At 43.5% G+C, this 6,378-nt stretch overlaps 1 non-coding gene across 1 annotated transcript; it reads right to left on the reverse strand.

Annotated features, from left to right (window-relative positions):
• Positions 1-273: 273 nt before the first annotated feature.
• Positions 274-411, reverse strand: LOC114808387. The gene has a single exon (XR_003756234.1). It is a non-coding gene; the product is annotated as a small nucleolar RNA SNORA7 (small nucleolar RNA).
• Between the last annotated feature and the right edge of the window lie 5,967 nt (positions 412-6,378).

Genomic DNA, 6,378 nt, shown 5'->3' on the forward strand with positions numbered 1-6,378 from the left:
ACCAGAGGCATGAGGTCAGGTGATGCCTGCCATGCAGGGCATTCTTGTCTTGTCTTAGGCCGTCGAGTCGTTTCTTACCCATAGTGACACCATGGACACATCTCTCCCAGAACTCCCCACTCTCCATCTGCAATCATTCTGGTAGTGTAATCATAAAGTTTTCTTGGTAAAAATACGGAAGTAGTTTACCATTGCCTCTTTCTGCACAGTAAACTTGAATCTCCACCCTCCACTCTCTCCCATCCCACTGCTGCCCAGCACGGGTGAGTTCTGACTTGTAGCAGATTGCCTTCCACTTGCTAGCCACTGCCCAAGGTAGGAATGGAATGGGTAGGCCTCTGCTTGACTCTCCCTCCCGTAACTGAGACTGGTAGAGTACTGGAAACTCTCCAGGTGTGACCCTGAGAGGGGATGCAGGGCACTGGCCAACCCCAAATCGAGAAACATGTCAGTGACACTAAGATGTACCCTGGGTTAAGAAACCTCATGATGCATGCAACTTGGGAATCTGTTCGGCACTCTCTGCTGACTTATGCCAACATACATAGTCCTGTCACTGACATTATGTTCCATTACTGCTGATAAATCAATTCCCTTTCCATTTCCTCCTCCCCTTTTCCTGCTCCCTCTCCCTCTCTCCTGTGCCCAAAGGTTTTCCTGCCCCTCTTCCACACTCCAAACTCAGACCTCTCTCCTGTCTGTCCCCCACTTCAAGAGTCTGTTTTTTCTCTTTTCAAACTGACACTAGTAAACCAGATTTCCTTAGAGTTGTTTACAAAGTTACAGATCATTTTTTCCTAGTTATAGAAGTTCATCCCCAAATTTGTAATTTCTAGGGTCATCCTTTCATTAATGGGCTTTGATTACTGATGCAATAACAGTGTATGTCACATTATAAGAATTCCTCTATTCAAAATCTTGGAGAGCTGCAAGGTGTCAGTGGTGCCTTGCTTTGCTTTACAGCATGTAGTTCTTTGATCTGTTAGTCATTTTCAACAAACCAGTCACGTAGATGTCTAATGAAGCCTATAGTCTCATGAAATAACATTTTGGAGAGACCCACCATTCATCATTGATATTAGTAATGGCTCATTTGAATGTACAAAAGGTAACCTGGTGAAAATTTCCAGATCCAACTAGCAGGTGAATTGAACTTGAGTGGCAATCAAGGAAATCAAAATTTTAGGTTCATGGTGTAAGGTGTCTTTAATAATGCCCAAGCAGTTAGATATAATTATCAAGAAAACACAAAAGGTCCAATTTTCCACACAGCAATTGAATTTTGTGTGAAATTTGCACAAAACCATTTGTGCCTGCTTTTACCCACCGGCCTCCTCACCCCGGTGACTGAAGCAATCAATTCCCTGAGCACCAAAATGGCATTCAAAAAACCCAGGCACCACTTCTCCTTGGGTACATGCCCAATAAAGTCAATCATAAATCCATACAGAAAATCAGCTGGATGGTTTTGTGCCCAGGAAAGCTGCAAATTAGCTGGAAGGAGATTGTTTAGCTCCTCTGAAAATTGACCCTGGAATATTTCTTCTTCACCAAATCCCTTGTTCTAGATTAGACAGCCACGCTAGTCCACAGAGTAAAAATGATTATATTGAGCAAGCTGGATTAACAAATCTTTCATTCTTACCACCACAGTGCACATGATGTTGTGAAAATAAGCAGCTTTGGGGGCCTATACATTTCTAAATGCACACTTTGAGCCACGACCAGACTTTATAGGGAAATCTGAGGTCATGTGATGATCAATCAATGGTATTTACTGAGTGCCTACACTGGGCAGAGTACTGTACTAAACATTTGGAAGAGTACATACGATTCTTGCTCTCAAGAAGCTTTCTGTCTAAACCAGGTGCTCAGAGTCTAACCTGAGTAATTGACAGTGAAAGGACGAGCTTTGGGTGCTGTCCTTTGTACTTGAAAAATACGTCAGTGATGGATGAGTTCAATCATGGGGGTAGAGGTGACTGAAAAGTCCAATGTCAGACCCATAGTCCTGGCTGTATTGCACATACACACACACCAAGCCTGACCTTTATGCTGGTATATGTGATCAATAGTATTTTGGTGTAGCCTTCAGTGGTTCCAGCTTGTAGGATATTTCTTGCTCCTGACTGAAATGTCAAGAAGCAGCATGGCTTTGTGGAAAAAGGATGGTCCCGGGAGTCAGTAGACCTGGTTTCTAATCCTGGCTCTGCTGCTTGCTTTTGGACCTTGGGCAAATCACATAACTTCTCTGGGCCTCAGTTTTCTCATCTGTGAACAGGAGATTAAATACAGGTACCCTTAGTCTGTGTGCCCTAGGTGGGACAAGGGCTGTGTCTGACCTGATTACATTGTATCTACTCCAGTGCTTAGTACAGTATTTGGAACATAGTAAGTGCCTAATAGGTACCACTGTGATTATCAAATGCTGAGCTTCCTCATTAACAAAAACATTTTTAGAACCTGCTAGCTGGAGAAAAAAAGCCACAAGAAGCAGAAAATAATATTAATAGTACTTATTAAGCCTTATGTGCCAAGAAATGAGCTGAGGACTGGGGTATGTATAAGAAAATCAGTTTGGACACAGTCCCTGTCCCACATAATAATAATGATGATGATTATGGTATTTGTTAAGTGCTTACTATGTGCCAAGCAGTGTTTAAAGTACTGGGGTGGATACAAGGTAATCAGGTTGTCCCATGTGGGACTTACAGTCTTAATCCCCATTTTACAGATGAGGTAACTGAGGCACAGAGAAGTTAAGTGGCTTGTCCAAGGTCACAGAGCAGATAAGTGGCAGAGCCGGGATTAGGGCAAAGGTCCCCTGATCCCTAAGCCTCTGCTCTTTCCACTGAGCCTCTCTGCTTCTCTAAGAATCAGGGAGAGCAAATATCTCAACCTCATTTTACATTTTAATGAGGCACTGAGAGGCCAAGTGACTTGCTTAAGGTCAGTCAGTAAGCAGCGTGGCTCAGTGGAAAGATCCTGGGCTTGGGAGTCAGAGGTCATGGGTTCTAATCCCGTCTCTGCCACTTGTCAGCTGTGTGACTTTGGGCAACTCACTTAACTTCTCTGAACCTCAGTTACCTCATCTGTAAAATGGGGATTAAGACTGTAAGCCCCATGTGGGACAACCTGATCACCTTGTATTCCCCCCCCCCCAGCACTTAGAACAGTGCTTGGCACATAGTAGGTGCTTAACAAATACCAAAATTTATTTAATTTTTTAATTTTTATTTATTACTGAGGCTAGAACCCAGATCTTTTGACTTCCAGTCCTATGCTTTTTCCACCAGGACATGCTGCCTGCCATAAGTGCTTCCATTAGCAAAATGGAGATAATAATAATAATTGTCCTTTTCCCAGGGCTGTTGTGAGGGCACACATGAGAAAAATAATGTGAGTGCTTTGGGAATAAAAGTGCTATAGAAACCTAAGGTATTAGAAGTCACTTGGGAACTGTGAGCAAGACTGTCAGACCCTGAAATTCAAAAGATGGTGTATCAACATGGTATGAAACATTTAGTCAACAGAAAATAAGTTAATACCCTTTAGTTTTGGAAAATGCTGAAAAACTGAATGACAGCTAACATTGACACTGACTCCAGGATTCAGTCATTTAATTGCTGTCTACAGTTTGGATGCTTAACAGGTCCTTTAGTTCTGAAGATTGCTCAGATAAATACTCATTATTCCTCCACTTACATTCTAATTGTCTTTTGAAGATTTGTTCTGAAGTTCATTAAAGCTACTTGTCCCCTCCCATATCCCCTTGATCTAACCCATGTCCCCTTGTGCATTAGAAAGGTAGTTTCACCCAGTGGAAGGAGAACAGGACTGGAAGTCAGGAGGCCTGGGTTTGTATCCTACCTCCACCACAGACTGTAAACTCGCTGTGGGCAGGGAATGTGTTTATTTATTGTTGTATTGCACTCTCTCTTACTATGGTGCTCTGCATGCACCTTCCTTTCTGATCTCCCAACCTCCTGCCTCTCCCCACTTCACTCTGCTTCCCGGATTATCTTTCTACAGAAACGCTCTGGGCATGTCATCCCTCTCCTCAAAAATCTCCAGTGGTTGCCTTTCAACCTTCTTATGAAGCAAAAACTCCTCACTATTGGCTTCAAAGTTCTCCATCACCTTGCCCCCTCCTACTTCACCTCCCTTCTCTCTTTCTATAGCCCAGCCGTCACACTCTGCTCCTCTGCCACTAATCTCCTCATTGTGCCTCGTGCTCACCTGTTCCGCCATCGACCCCTGGCCCATGTCCTACCTCTGGCCTGGAATGCCCTCCCTCCTCACATCTGCCTAACTAGCTCTCTTCCCCCCTTCAAAGCCCTACTGTGAGCTCACCTCCTCCAGGAGGCCTTCTCAGACTGAGCCCCCCTTTTCCTCTGCTCCTCCTCTCCTCCCCATAGCCCCTACTCCCTCCTTCTGCTCTACCTCCCTCCTCACCCCAAAGCACTTGTGTATATTTGTACATATTTATTATTCTATTTATTTTATTAATGATTTGTATATATCTATAATTCTATTTATCTATTTTGATGCTATTGTTGCCTGTCTAGTTGCTTTGTTTTGTTGTCTGCCTCCTCCCTTCTAGACTGTGAGCCTGTTGTTGGGTAGGGATTATCTCTGTCTCTATCAAGCGATTAGTACAGTGTTGTACATACAGTAAGCACTCAATAAATACAATTGAATGATGAATTCATTCATTCAATAGTATTTATTGAGCACTTACTATGTGCAGAGCACTGTACTAAGCACTTGGAATGTACAAATCGGTAACAGATAGAGACCGTCCCTGCCCTTTGATGGGCTTACAGTCTAATCGGGGGAGACAGACAGACAGACAAGAACAATGGCAATAAATAGAATGAATGAATGAATGCAGTAAGCACACAATAAATACAATCGACTGACTGACCTTGGCCAACTCACTTCTCTGTACCTCAGTTTCCTCACTTGTAAAATGGATATTAAATATTTGTTTTCCCCTAGACTGTGGGACAGGGAGTGCATCTAATTTAATCACATCACACTTTGGCACATAGTAAATGCTTAACAAATGCAGTGTTACAATTTTTTTTTTTCTGAATATGTCCTTTTCTTAGTTAAATTTCCAACAAACACAATCACCAATGGGGTGACCCTGAACCATCCATGAAAGAACATGATCCTTCTTCTGATGTGTCGGTTTGTTTGTCCCTCAGCTTTGTTTTGTTTTTTTTGTTTTCACATAAGGAATGCACTGTGCTGTATGGGGAAGCACAATAGTCTACTAGATAAAGCGCAGGCCTGGGAATCAGAAGGATCTGGGTTCTAATCTCAGCTCCGCCACTTGTCTGCTGCATGACATTGGGCAAGTCACTTCACTTTTCCGTGCCTCGGTTACCTCATCTGTAAAATGGGGATTAAGACTGTGAGCTCCATGTGGGACAGGGACTGTGTCCAACCTGATTAGCTTGTATCTCCCCCAGCACTTAGAAAAGTGTTTGACACATAGTAAGCACTTAACAAATATTAATATTATTATTATCGTTGTTATCATTACAGGAACTTGGTATCTCGGTTAACGAGAGAGGTGACAAACACCCAGGCTGCATGTATTTTTGAGAAGATCTTATTAGAATCTGTATGGACAAATTTAACCAATCAATGACATTGTGTGCAGGGCACCGTTCTAAGCACTTGGGAGAGTGCAGTAATTGCAAGCAAGATGTCCCTGAAGAGGGCCAGCCCCCTGTAGGCAAGGAAAGGTTTTAGGGTCATGTATCCCTGGTCCCAGACTTCTCCCGTGAGTCGCAGACTGCCTGCTAGGCCTTTCCACTCTTCCCTAGCCCTGCTCCCAAATCCCATTGTTGCCCAGAGAAGCTCAGAGAAACCAAAGGCCCCCTGCAACTTGGTAAAGCTAACAGGGAAGATTACGGAGGAGAGCTGCTTGTTTATAATCTTATTATCAAGAGGGTCCATTGCTTCTTATTAAAACAGCAGGAAGCAACTGAATGACCAGCCAGGGTCATTCTGTTCCCGAATTTTGTTCCTTCAGATAAAAACAAAATACACTTTATCTCCCTGGTTGCTCCCAGTACATGGGGAACCACAAATAAGGCACAATTAGTTCGTTAGTGTCTCCAGAATGAGAGCAAATAAGGATGGATAGGGACCCCTCCAGCAACAATATCATTTGCAAAAACGGTGGAGCCAATTAGGAGAGCCCCATCATCTCAGAGCAATCCAAGCAGAGGTATCGACTGATACGTAAGGAGCTGACCTGCCCTGACTTTCACCCAAGTAGCCATCCAGAACCCCAAGCTCTCCCATCTGTGACTGGCACTGTGGAGGAACAGAAACCGTCTCCTTCACTCTGGACATTTC

This window comes from Ornithorhynchus anatinus, chromosome X5, assembly GCF_004115215.2.
Source record: "Ornithorhynchus anatinus isolate Pmale09 chromosome X5, mOrnAna1.pri.v4, whole genome shotgun sequence".
In the NCBI taxonomy this organism is placed as follows: Eukaryota; Metazoa; Chordata; class Mammalia; order Monotremata; family Ornithorhynchidae; genus Ornithorhynchus; species Ornithorhynchus anatinus.